This window comes from Haemorhous mexicanus, chromosome 5 (genome assembly GCF_027477595.1).
Source record: "Haemorhous mexicanus isolate bHaeMex1 chromosome 5, bHaeMex1.pri, whole genome shotgun sequence".
In the NCBI taxonomy this organism is placed as follows: domain Eukaryota; kingdom Metazoa; phylum Chordata; class Aves; order Passeriformes; family Fringillidae; genus Haemorhous; species Haemorhous mexicanus.
In genome coordinates, this window is record NC_082345.1 from 58,128,532 (window position 1) to 58,142,245 (window position 13,714).

The following is a 13,714-nucleotide window of genomic DNA, read 5'->3' on the forward strand; positions in this document are numbered from 1 at the left end:
CACCCCAGAAGATGGAAGACAGGAAGAAGAAGGAAGAGCCTGGTGGCACACCCTGATTCCTCCATCTTGTCTCTACCACCCCCCTGTACCGAAACCCCAAAATTTGTAATTCACCCTATAATAATATCTTCCCTTCACTATTTACACCTGAGTGGTTCTCGCATGTTCCATTTCCTCATACATCGGTGGCACATCTCTAGATGGATCAAAATCAAGCCACCAAGTGCTTTTGGCAACATTCCAGGACTCCCGAGCCCCCCAAGGGTTCTCTCGGTAGCTCTGGACATCAGGAGTGATGTGCTGAGCTCCCACACAAAACGGTGTAAATGCCATCACTACTGCAAGCCATTTGGCTATTACAGTAAGATAAGCTGCAGGAGTTTTGATTGTACATTTGCCAGAATATGCCAGGGTGCATTTTTGGTCCAAGGCACTGCACTGAGCTAAAACACGCTGCTGACCTTGTAGTGAACTAAAGAGATCAAAGGAATCAAAATGTAAAAAATGCAACATTTCATGTAGTAAGTATATCTCTCTGTTCATGGACAAAATGACAAAAACATCCAAAGTTGCTTAAACAAAAGTCAAGAAAGCTCTGCCCAGCTGTGTTCGTGCCCAGCCGTGAGCCGAGGCGGCTGCTCGTGAATGGAGAGCCCGGCACAGAGCGAGCGGCAAACCCGGCTGTGGCTGCTCTGCCACACGCCCAAGTCAGGAGCTGGGGCAGCCCATTTAGGCTGTCTTGAGGTGTCCTTGTGCTCAGATCTGTTGGGAAGAAAATGGCCAAATGGCCATCCTGGCCCCTGCTCCATGAGGGATCCCGCCTGTCCCTGCCTGCACACCTCTGGGCACGGCCGCGTGGTGAAATTGTGTGTAAGGGAGGGCACAGAAAAGCCACAAAGGCCAAGGAAAAGGGAAGAAGGTGTAAGAAACAGCTCTGCAGACAGCAAGGTCAGACAAGAAGCTATGGAATGATGTACTGCAGGTGCTCGATCACATACTCCCCTGGAGAGACCCCACTGGAGGTGGTTTATCCTGCAGGACTGCAGCCCATGGAGTAACCCACTCCAGAGCAAGGACAATCAGAGAGGAGCTGTTCTGTACTGATCAGTCCCCATTCCCCATCCCCTCGTGCTGCTCTGGGGCTGGGGCCTTGTTTTAATCATTGTTTCTCACTTGCAAATCTATTTCAATTGTCAATAAATTAAATTAGTTTTCTCCGAGGTAGGTTTATTTTTCCCATGACAGTCATTGGCAAGTGACCTCCCTGTATTCATCTCGTCCCATGAGCATTCTCATGCTATTCCTCCTCATCCTGTCAAGGAGGGGCAGTGAGAGAGCAGAGAGAGCGCAGCTGGGTGGGCACGAGCAGCAGATGGACAAGGTCAGCCCACCATAAAAACGCAGCGGAGGCTGCCAAGGGCTGCAGGTGCAGGATTCACACACACACACTCCTCGCAGGGCTGCCTGCTGTCTGCCACACACAGGAATGGTTCTGTGAGCGTGCTCCTGTGTGAACAAGGAGACAGCTGTTATGTAAGTCACTGCTGAATTAGGGATCTTCTCCTGTGCTGTGGGGCAGTGCTGTGTTGACAAACATACTATGCTTGGATGGGCATTACACGATAGTCAGCACTGTGGTGGAGCACAAGCCTGGGAAGCAGTCCTGTGCTTGATGTGCTAGATTAGCTTCCTGACATAGAAGAATGTTGCAAATTATACTGCCTTTTTTGGATGGGGCTGATGAGTCCTGAGGCTGAGGCACAGAAGTTTACATAATATCCAGAAATGGATAAATCTTCTGGATCAAAATTTTACAAATAAATCTCAAGGACAGATTCAGACTGACTGAACATAAAATGGACATGAAAATATGAGACTCAGATTTCTACTCTATGATAAAGTAATACCTAACATACACAGCAGTACACTACTGCACATCAGAGTAATCAATTCTGCACACTCAGTTTTGAAGAGAAGGGTTCCCTACACGTTTCTGCAGTGTTTGCTATAGTCCTGCATACACAACTCAGAGGTGATTTCATCTACACTGTCAAAACAGTTGGTTTTGCTCTCAAAAATTCCTGCTTACATTAACATGATACGCTGCCTGTCTGTGGATAACCCTTCATAGGCAGCTAAGCTTTTTAGGTATTTATCAGGGAAACTTATCTGAATATTTTTCAGACATAGATTTTTTAAGACATTTTCCAATCCTTGGCATCTCAGTGATATTTTTCCAGATGGAATTCAATGAAGGCTGATGTTCCTCATCACATTGACATCCTGATTTAGGGACATATTCCTCAGGGTCTCTAGAAATTAAAGTATAAACAAACAAACAAACAAACAAATAAACTTAACATCTAATTAAATATTAATAAAATATTACAAAATTGCATCCATGCTATTGATATGGGTTCAGCTTTTCTTCTGTTCAGGTTACAAAAGCCATCAGCCATACTGCTAGAGAAGAGTATTGTCATTTTAAGAGCCCAACAGCATTGAGGGTGCAGAGACATTTGGCTTAGGCAAGACTTAGGTGATAGTGAGGAAGAGGGTGTCCTGGAACCCAGAAGGAGAGAAGTGCAGCTGCATTACTCTGTAGCTCAGTCATGCAAGGGGAGATGGTTATCAATTAGAGGAAGCACTGACCAGAAGTGGTTTTACTGCTTCCAGACCTGGGCTGTTTTATTTGCATGTCCCCTCACTACAATGTGGCAGTCACTGCAGAACCAAAGAGCTTCCTGTTGGGCCCTGATGTTCTGTGGAGTCCTGCACATTTCAAAGTAGTCAAGGTCATGTGTGTGCAGTCCAGAACTGAAAGAAATGCAGTTGCACATGTGCATTACTAAAGAATGCAGTCTTTTTCTAAATTGTAGCTGATTATTAGGCTACATTTGAGATCTTCCCCTCTGTTGTTCAATTATGCTGAAAACATTAATAATAATTACCAAACATTTGTATTAAATATAAGACTTTCTTATCTGAATATGTTTTGTTTACGTTTTTCTTTTCTCTTTTTCTTTTCTGATATGAAATGGTTGACATGGTGGTAATAACACCAAGGTTGTGGGTTTGCTATTCATATGGGCCATTCACCTAAGAGCTGAACTTGATCCTTGTGAGTCCCTTCCAAATCAGAATATTCTGTGATTGTGTGATCTTGGCAACAAATCCACAGTACATTGCTAATGTCTATTGGAATTGAAAAATAGAAGAAAAATGTAGCATAAGCGAGGGTGAATGTATTTCAGTTAAAAAAAAGTGAAAAATAAATCCTTGAAGTGCATGTTCAGAACACAAGATTGTGTAGAAAATTTAGACAGGAGATTGTAGAAACTGAATGAATCATCATATAGAAAAGAAATGAAGAATATAGGAAGGCCTTTACAATAGAATTGCAAAGGCAAAAAAGAAAATAGAGATGATATAAAAAGGGAGAAAATAACTAGAAAGGACAAAACATAGAAATGGAAGAAGAGATAAAAAACCCCCATAACTGGATTTGGCAAAATGAGCAGGAATGACAATGGCAATAGGAAGAAAATTGATGAGGAATTAATTTATTTGATGATAAGTCTGTTTATTAATTTCTGACTCCTTTTGGTAGATTGTTATGTGTTGGGCTGTACTGAAATAGCTGAGCTGTCTGAATATTCAGCAGAGTCATACACTGGGATTATTTCATCCTGATAGCTGATAGAAACTGTATGCGTGTAGCAAACAAGGCGATCAGCTAATCACAAATTATATCAGAAGTATTTAATTCAGTTAAGAACATGGGATGCCTTGGATTGTTTTCCTGGTGTTCATCCTATGTTTCATGAACTTCTTATGCACAGGAAATCCCCTCATGAATTCCAGCCATGAAGGAATTAAGAACTATTTTAGGCTTAGTCAAAATCTCTCTCTTATGTCAAGGAGACTTGTATTCCCTAAGAACTAATAGCTAAAAGCATTTACACTTTTGATAACTCCTTTAAAACATAACAATATTGGTAACCCTTTTTTTAAAATATATTTTTAGTAAAGAAAAAGATGTTAGAAAGCAGAGACAGCAGAATATGAGGCCTTTCCTATTTCACCCATCTTGAATGGTGGATCTAGGCATGGCAGTGACTGTCACAGGACAGCTCCTTGGTTTGCTGTGCCAGGCAGGATGCAGTTTCAGATGAGAATGTAAGAGGAAAGTTTATGAAACAGCATCAATGAAACTCAGCCCAATTTTAAATATCTGCTTCTCAGTTCTGAAGCAGCAGCTGAATATAAAGGTAAAGAATCATCTTCCTTTCCCCTGTCTGACATGAGTAAATTGCCAAGCATCTTTTATAAGAATAAAATAAATGAGATTTTCAATGTACATGAATAATTCTGAGCAAGCCTGCAAAAATCCAGATGCCCTAATTGCTCTAAGCAAGTTTTGAAGACCAAAGTAGGCTACCTGTCTCCTCATTAAACAGTTATTTTCCTGATCCTTTGGAAAGAACTATCACTTTATGTGAATTCACTCTAGCATAGTTAGAGGAATGACTTTCATCACAATTTTGTAAGAGCAGGGTCCTGAAATTGCACTACCTGAATGGACTAAGCAGAGGGATGGTGTGAAATGCACACACATGAATGCCTTCCCCTGATCCCAAAGAAATCTGTCATGTGGATGTTTCGTGTTGTAGGTCTGCCCTCAATACAGGAGTTGATATTTCTGGCTGTTCAGAAACAGTCTCTGCAGTGACCTTTTGTTTTTTTCATGTTTCTTGCATTGAATTTGTTCACTCTGGAGGCTTAAGAGCCTTCAGATCTTATATCTGCATTGTACAGATGCTCTGTACATCTTTTTTCAACACATACATCTGCAGACCTTCTCTTATAAGGATAGTCTGACTTGTCATTTTGTCATTAATGGTTCCTCTTCTCATACTCAGAGAAATATATTTTTGAACTGTAAGCCTATTGCACAAATATAAAGACTCTACATGGGACAAAATGAATAAGAAAAACCTAAGTTAAAGCTTTTAAATCCTCAAACTAAAAATGTTGTTCTTAACAAAACAGAACTGGCTACCTACCTACCTCTTTATTTAGAGAAACAAAAGTTTTGGATGCTTCTATAGTTAAGTGTGGTTTATGATTTCACCTTCTTTCTACCTGTGGAAATTCCTGGGGATCCGCCACACAAATATTCTCATGGGCAAGGTTTAGTAATTTTGAGGAGTGTCTAAGCAGACAAAAGGAATGAATCCTGACACTTATTTGCTTTTTGAGGCACTCTAAGCTCTAGCAGAGCAAATTAATATGATTTTCCTAGGGGACTGAGATCCAAGGTACCCTTAAATGGGATATGATATCTTGCTGGTTAATCAGATTTCTCTACTGTCGTAATGGACTGTTTACAGTGAACAAGAAAGGTCCCTGAACAGAGGGATGAAAAGTTATCAGTCCCATGATCATATGGCTTGCATTCCTTACTGTATGGTACATTTTGAAAGCAATATACATCTGTTAAATGGGTATGTTAGTTTTGCTACATAATTTTTTGTTTTGTTTTCATTTAATGACTGGACCACAGAGAGATAGTTGGGGAGATAAGGAATGCAGCAGGGAGGAGGAGCTCTCCCTGCACACAAGGGAGAGAGTGTGTTGCAGTAAAGGTGACTGGTCTATGAAGGTTTGGACAGATTTGCTGGAGCAGGCAGCCGGGCTCAGACAGCGTTAATGAGATTGTTTATTAGTACCGGATGAACAATTCTGCAACTCACTTGACAAACACCAAACAAAAAGCACCACAGGGGAGCGTCCCACTGCCTTAAGCAACTCCATGATCTGTGGCACAAAATAATCACTGAAGAAAAACAATCTATTTTCCATCTATTGAGTTTTCTCTAACATATGAAAGTGCTTCTATCAGAATTTAAAATCTAGGCTAACCCTGCATGAGATCAGGAGCTTTGTTCAAAAATCAGAAGTCTGTTGTTAAAACAGCAGCACAAACCCGAAATGTTGTGACTGACTTAATAAGCTGTACATGCTGTATTGCAGCTATTTAATTTCCGAGGTTTTAAAGTTCTTTGGTTGTGATTCTTAAATTCAGAAGTGTTACCTTAGCTACTGCATAGCACCAGATTTTCCTCCTACTGAAAACTGCTCTATTTTCCACAACTGTCTGCATTTCCTGCATGCCACAGTGTTTGAATCTGTTTGAAATGGATGCTTGTCAGGTAACTTCATGAGAGCTTTTTTTTTTTCTTTTTGAATTCATTCCCTCAGGGTCTGCCCAAACTAAGCTTTGTCTGTAGCAAACATGCTTTTTGCTGCATGTGTACACACACATTTCTATTCACATGAAAACTGTGTATGCATTTGTTCACATACACATCATACTTATTTTTCCATCCATTTATCCATCCATTCACTCATCCAGTTTAAGAAGAATTTTTTGTTTACAGTATAGGATAAACAAAATTGCAGGGTTTTCATCTTTAACTTTTTTCCTTGGTGATCCAAAATCATCAGAAAAGTAAATGTGAAAGGCTGATTCTGCTTCTTTATTAAGTATGTCAAGGAAAAGTGACTAAACTGAAAGGAATTGGTCACACTGTGTCATTTATATTTTGAATTAGTGACAAGAGTGGTTAATTCAATTGGTTGCTAAAGTGATTCTATGATTTCTCAGGTCATTTGTACTCAAAACTGAACCTTAGTGTTATAATGAAAGGTATACCACAGTTTTGTAATGGAAGATATATCATTTTGAGGGGATGTGTCATTACCATATTCCACTTCTTGTATTATGCTTTCTCTCTTGTTATAACCAGATGCCTTCTTGTTTATCTTGACTCCATCAGAATGAGCTGAATTTAACATATTGTGATGTCAATATGTTAAATACTGAGTATATTCTTCCCTTTCCTCTAGATTACCTGCTCCTTTCCTTCTTCATGACAGTGAACAACTCTTTTTTTTAACTGAGAAGAAAAGTTGCCCCACATATCTGTACTCATACATTCTTGTCCTTCCACAACCTTGAAACAGACATTCTCGAATTCTCATTTGATTGCAGTTTTATGGGTTTGGATTTAAAATGTTTAGTACACCATAATTTTCATTGCTCTCTAAGGCTTATCTTTCCTGACTCTCATAGGTATTGCAGAAATGAAGCATCTTTGTGTTCAGCAGGAGAAGTGTTGTTGATTGCTAAGAAGCAAACTGTATCTAGAAGGAATGTCATCCCTACAGTAAGATCTTACAGTGAGTAGGAATGGATTGGCAATGCCACCTGTGCTGGCACGTGGAAGCCATCTATCTATTTAGAAAGCTTTTTCTTATGTGGTTCAACATACAGCAATACCATCTAGTAAATGCAGAAGGCTGAAACATCTGCTTTAACAACCACTTGGTTATTTACTAGGAATGATATAATTATATCTGCCTTGGTAGAGCTGAGGAAGAGGGAGTCCCTATCACCACAAACAAACTTAAGGTTTTACTTAGCCTAAAAAAAAATTTCAGTCTCCACCTGCAAGGGATATCTTATTTTTACTCATATGGATATTTTGACTACAGAGAAGTAGAACTTAAATTGGCAATAAATAGCAGTTATTTTATGCAAATTCTAGGTTTAATGCTTTCAATTTAATGCTTTTTGCAAGTCTTCTGTGTATTGAAAACCCAACAGATATTTGTTGACTATTTAAAGCCATAGGCCTCATCATTATGAGGGAGGTAAGATTCTGGATGGAGCACCAGGAATGTTGTCACCCAGGAATGTTGCAGCCTCCCCAACCCTGACAGTGTTCAAGGCCAGGGTAAGGCCTTGGGCAACCTGGTCTGGGGAAGAGTTGTCCCTGCCCATGAAAGGGGTGGTTGAGACTGGATGATCTTTACAGTCTCTTCCAACCCTTAACATTCTATGACTTTGATTCTATGATTTATTGAAGAGCTCTTAGGGCCAGATGGGCTGTCAAGGCCCATAGCTGTCAGCCAGGTGACTGCACTGTGTCAGTTCAGCAGCACTCTGCAGGCACAGCTCACTGAGGACATGATGGGTAAGGACTGAATGCTGGGACTATGTCCTGATAATGATTCATAGAGATTACAAAGCAACCACTGGGACTGTGTGTTGTTAATGAGCAGCAATCTAGCCAAGACTTGTTTTGAAATTTGAAACTTGCCTGGCTTATCAGTCTCTTAAATGTTTCTAATCACAGTGATCTCTAATTTTTTACAGGCCTGTTCCTAATCTTTGGGGATTAGTACAGCTGCAACTCCTCAGGTGTGACACTACCTTCTGCACTATCTTTATTGTCTTACATTCTATCCCCCACAGGAGGCTGCCTCTTCTAGGTACTTAAATTTTCTTTTAATTCAGGCCCCAGTTGTCTAAACGTAACACAATCAACACAGATTTTTCAGTGTTATGGACCAGCCACTTGTATCAATTTCAGCAGACATTTTGCTGGGAGTTTTGAATGTAAGCTTACATATCAGTGGTGAGGAGAAAGCTCAGTCCATTATCTAGTGTGCCTGCAGCTAGGCAGCTGTACTTATTTTATTGAACCAAGTTCAGAGATTCATAGATCATAAAAGCCAGAAGGAACCATTGTGATCATTTGCTGTGACCTCCTGCATAACACAGTCCATTGGAGATTTTGGAATTAATTCCCATATGAACTAAAGTGTTCCATTTAGAAAAATAGCCAATCTTGAAAGTGTTTCCAGAGATAAGTCTGCCATAATCAGTAGCAAATTATTTTAATGTTTTATTAGTCTGTAGTGCTTTACAGTTGATCTGAATTTGGCTTACTCATCTAGATCATTTGATCTCATTACAGAATTACCTGCTGCACTGATGAATCTGATGTTGTGAAGTGCCTGTTTGTCATGGGGGTATGGAGACCTAAGGCATGCAACAACACAACCTTCCCTTTGTTAAGGAAGACTGAGTGAATTAGCTACTGAAGGACATGTATTGTGAGAGGTATTTTCTGATCAATAGAACTTGTATAAACATTTTCTACACTATGAACATTCTTCTAATAATGCAGGCCTTGAAGCTGGACAAGACAATATCCCTGCAGATGCTGTACCACTGCCAAGTAGAGAAATACAGATATCTTATCTATTCCAAATAAATATCCTGTTTAGGGAAACAGGATTTATGTGACTAGTTTTGATCTTGCTGTTGCATTTGAAGGTTGAATTAGTTATTAGCTGAACAGGTCTCTAAATACCCATGTCTTCAGATAAAATGTAAGAGAAAAATTCTTCTGTTTTTTAAGCATTGGCTACATTTGGATCTACTAAAAGCATTAAAAAGCACTCAAAGCCATACTGAATGCCTGCACTGCTGCTCATTTTAGCATGTGATCTACCCTTAGTGTTAGTGACCTGTCCTTATTGTTTGCCTTTTATGCACTGTTATGTCTTCTAGAAGTAAAGTACCTTATTCTATGTCTCCTCTAAGTCTTTACTTCTCTGCAATTACAAATATATCATGCAACATGTATTAAAACACTAGCTGCTGTCCACTCTGGAGCAAATAATGATATTTATTTTACCTTCTCTGTTTGGGGGATCGAATCTTGAGTGATCTCAGTTACCTGTCTCCCAGAGCTCCTAACAGAATTGGGGCAATTATTTCCAAGATTATTTCTGAGCATGCAAACCACATTTTTTCCCTCTGAAGAAGTTTCTCTTTCCTTCTCTCTGATACCTACAGAAAGAACCAAGGGAACCAAACAACTAGCAGGTGAGGTGGATTCCTGAAGGTGGGAGCTGCTCATATCCATTTGTAAAATTATCAGCCAGTTTTAATCCTCTGATAGATTTCATATTCTTTTTCCATTGCTCTGTTTTTGTAAGCAAAATGTGTTAAGTCAAAGGCCTTAGAGTAGTCTAAGAACACACTAATCAGTTGCAATTACTTCTGTTACTTTATGAAGACTTACAATATGATCACAAAGATATTAATGAACATTCAAACATCATAAAAAGGTTCAGCCAAAAATCAGACTGAACAGAAAAGCATGACAACAATTCTTTTTGCTCATCAGTGTTATCTAGATTGTGGAACAGAGAAATAAAATTTAGAAACTAAAGAAAAGGGAAAAAACCAGAAAGATGATTACTTTTAGTTCAAGAAGGGTATTTAAAAAGATTCAACACAGGGCACACTGAAACAATAAAAACAATAAAGACAATTAAGGGGGTGGATTAGTTACCTCCGCTTTTTTTAACCACTCCCTTTTCACCAATAAGGAGAGATAAATATGAGAATATATAAGTTAAAAAATAACAGTTTAGTTTAAAAATGGAACAACAGGCGAAAAATAAAAGTAATAAACACCGGCTACAAAGCTCCTGAATCTCACAGACTTTAAACAAAGAGGAAAAAAAAAAAAAGGTGGATAACCCCCCCCAAGGATGGTGCCCTCCATAGGTGACTGTGTATGGGCAGAGAGAGTGAAGAGAGAAAAGCAACATGGCCAGCAAATCTTCACAAATACCAAAACTCATTCTTCTCCCCAAATCACAACCAACGGGGAACAAGGACAAAACAAAAAGAAAACCTGAAGTCCAAAACCAGCCAAATGTCCCTCTTACCTCTCTGGTGGCCTGAACTGGGTCGGCAGCTGGAACCTGTGGAGGGACTTCACCTTCTCCTTGGCAAAAGCAGCACGCAGCTGCCTGGGGCGACTGGGACTCCCTGCTCTCCCACTTCAGCCAAGCACCGCTGGTAGGCTGGGGTGGCTGCATGGAGCAGGGATGTTCCCTTTTCCTTGGCGTGGTGCTGTGGCTGCTCGTCTGCCATGCGCTCACTGCCTCAGCTCTCCTGGCAAGAATGGGAGGGTGAGGCAAGAGAGCTCCTGCCTGAGCAACAAGGACCTTGAAAGAGCAGAACCCTTTGCTGACATCGTGGCCCTGTTTCTGGCTGCCAGGTCTTAAGAGAGGGGAACAATTTGGGGTACAGGTACTTATGGAATACAATAATATTTTGGGTTATCCATGTCTGGAGCTGCTCCCTTCCCATCCTCCTTCTTCAGTGAGTGCAGTACTTTGTTAGCCTATCATAAAGGTTGCAGAATAATTCAAAATCTCTCAGTGCAACACGGAACCGGCCTGACTGTGCTGCCAGATAACACTTAGCATACACCTCCCTCTGTCACACCCTGCTGCTCACTTGCACGAAGGCTGATTTTCAGGGCTGAGCAGAGAGCAAAAACAAAGAGCACAAACAACACAAACTGATCAGATTTTGTGATGGTGCTGTGCTTTTGCAGACAGAGAGAGATCCTATGTTACCTGTTACCTGCATTTTGAAGGATACATTATTAATCTTTTCACAGCTGGCACCCAGTTACTAGTGCAGCATCTGGGCACTAGGAGGGCTAATGACCCTAAGAGGGCATTCTTGTTTAACTGTGCCACTCCAAGCTGGAGCTGTTTGGGGCTATAATACTCATGATGGCAGACACTGCAGACATCCCTCTCTCTGTTCTTTAGTCTCTAAAGAGGTTGCATTTAGGCCACAAGCCTTAAACATTCCCTAGTTCAGTGCAGAGACAATTCCTTTAGAGAAATAGTTGAGAGCAATAGAGCTGGCAGAGCTTTCTTCAGTGTTTTTGATTATTTAATTAACTTTGAGACTATTTCTCTTACTTCATTTAATTATCACTACATTTTCTAGACCTTTGCAAAACCCAGTTCTCTTGCCAAGGTGATTTTTTTTTTTCATTTTAAGGGTTCTGCATTTTCGCTCACTGCTGATTTCAGTGCCATTCGTGTGTGTGATGACTGAAGTGGCACTGGGCCACTAAACACATGAGCACAATGATTCACATCTTTCATGCTTTTTGAAAGAAATCAAATTTAAAAAATAGAAACGTCGATTAATTATGCACGTAGGGAAAAAAACCGTAAAAGTTCAAGGTGGCCGTGACAAAGAATTTTAACTTGACTTGACATTGGGAATTTCTTTTCACCTGCAGAGTAGGGTTAGAGTATTGTGACATGTATCTAGGCAAAGTATGCTTTCCTGAAGTAGCAGTGTGCTTTCCTGAAGCAAGTTTTAAAAGTGATGAGAAAGTAACAAAAACTTATTTCTGATTTTGCAGACACAAGCAAATCTTCATGAAAATTGAGCAATCAATGAATAGAAATTTCATTATGTAGCATCTTTGCGCTCCTCAAGAATATGTATGGTTTAAGTTAGGAATATTCAACAGTCCGTAAAATACCATATTTAAGGATTCTTCTGATATTCCTGAATTATGAATAGTTCCAGAAAAGGTGGTGCACAGTGTAGAAGGGGAATCTAAATTTGTCAATTCATTCTCAACTGAATTATATACGAATATTTTTATATGTAATTTGAATATCTCATCTTATACTTTGTTCTTTCATTCCTATGATCTAAAAGCATTTAAGAATGAAGTAAAGAAACCTGGCTGAGAATGAAATTTACAGCAGGTGTTGTAAACTCAATTTAAACCTCATAAAATAAATCTCTAAATGGCAATTGCCACGCATGGCCATGTTTGAATGACATGGTAACGTATTCAAAAGGACACAATGAATGAATGGCTACCAACAGATAGAAATGCTAAAATACAACACAATAATTGCCAGTGAAAAGTCTGTGTCTTCCAAATTAGGCACCTTGGTGGTCCAGAGAGTGAACTTCTGCATCTAGAATAGGTCAGAGTCATTTTGTGGAAGTCTTTCTTTGTTGTTAAAAGCTAATTTGCCAAACCCAGAAGTCATTCTCAGAAATAGTTTCAACTGAAGGTGATTAGAAAGGTTTCAGAGGAGACTACAAATGTTCCAAAGAGAATAAAAGCCCAAACTCCATTTCCCATATGGTGACATTAATCCACCTTTGCCCTCTATGGGCCTTTCTTCAGATAGGAGAGGCCCCAGAGCAAGGAGTGAGAAGGGAAACAGCACCTGTTGAGATTACGGGACAGAGAGGATTTTGCTCTTGCAAAAGCTGAAGAATGGCTCCTGGCCACTCTGAATGCAGAAGCCTGAACTCTTGGTCATTTACAAAAGGTCCTGCAATCTTGAACAGTTATGATCTGCCCAAATTTTCTTTTGCTTTTCCCTCAACCCATCTAAACTCTGGGGAGCTGCCCCAAGGAATTGCAAACAGTGGCACCCCCTTTAACTCAGTTAAAACCTGCAATTTTAAAATTGTGCATAGCAGTTTCTTGTGCTAATAACTGTAATAATTCTCAGCATTTTCATATAGCTATTCATCTTCAAAGAGTATCACTAATATTAGCTAATTAATTTTCTGGTCTTCTTCTAAGACAGAGCATTACAGGCTGTGGTCATTCAGACCACCCAGGTAATTATAATTTTCTTTGCATTGAAGATTGTTCCAAAGACGATTTTTGTTATTTTATCAAATGCTAATTTGATCAGGTAAAAGGTAACACTAAAGTGATTAAATGATAGAATTTTTGTTTAAAAAATTCAAGAGTGGCATGCTGGTAAATCCTTATTGAAAAAGGATTCTTTAATCTAAAACTTGACTGTTAAGTACTGAAAAATAGCGTTAAAGGATTGGTTTTGACACAGCCCAGGCACAGGAGGAATACAAGAGAATTTAACTTTTATACTATCAGAAAATTATTAAATTAAATATTCAAAGTTCAGAGCAGTCTTTTGAAAATGTTTTCCACAATGATTTTCAGCAGAGCAGTAAGTAGAAATT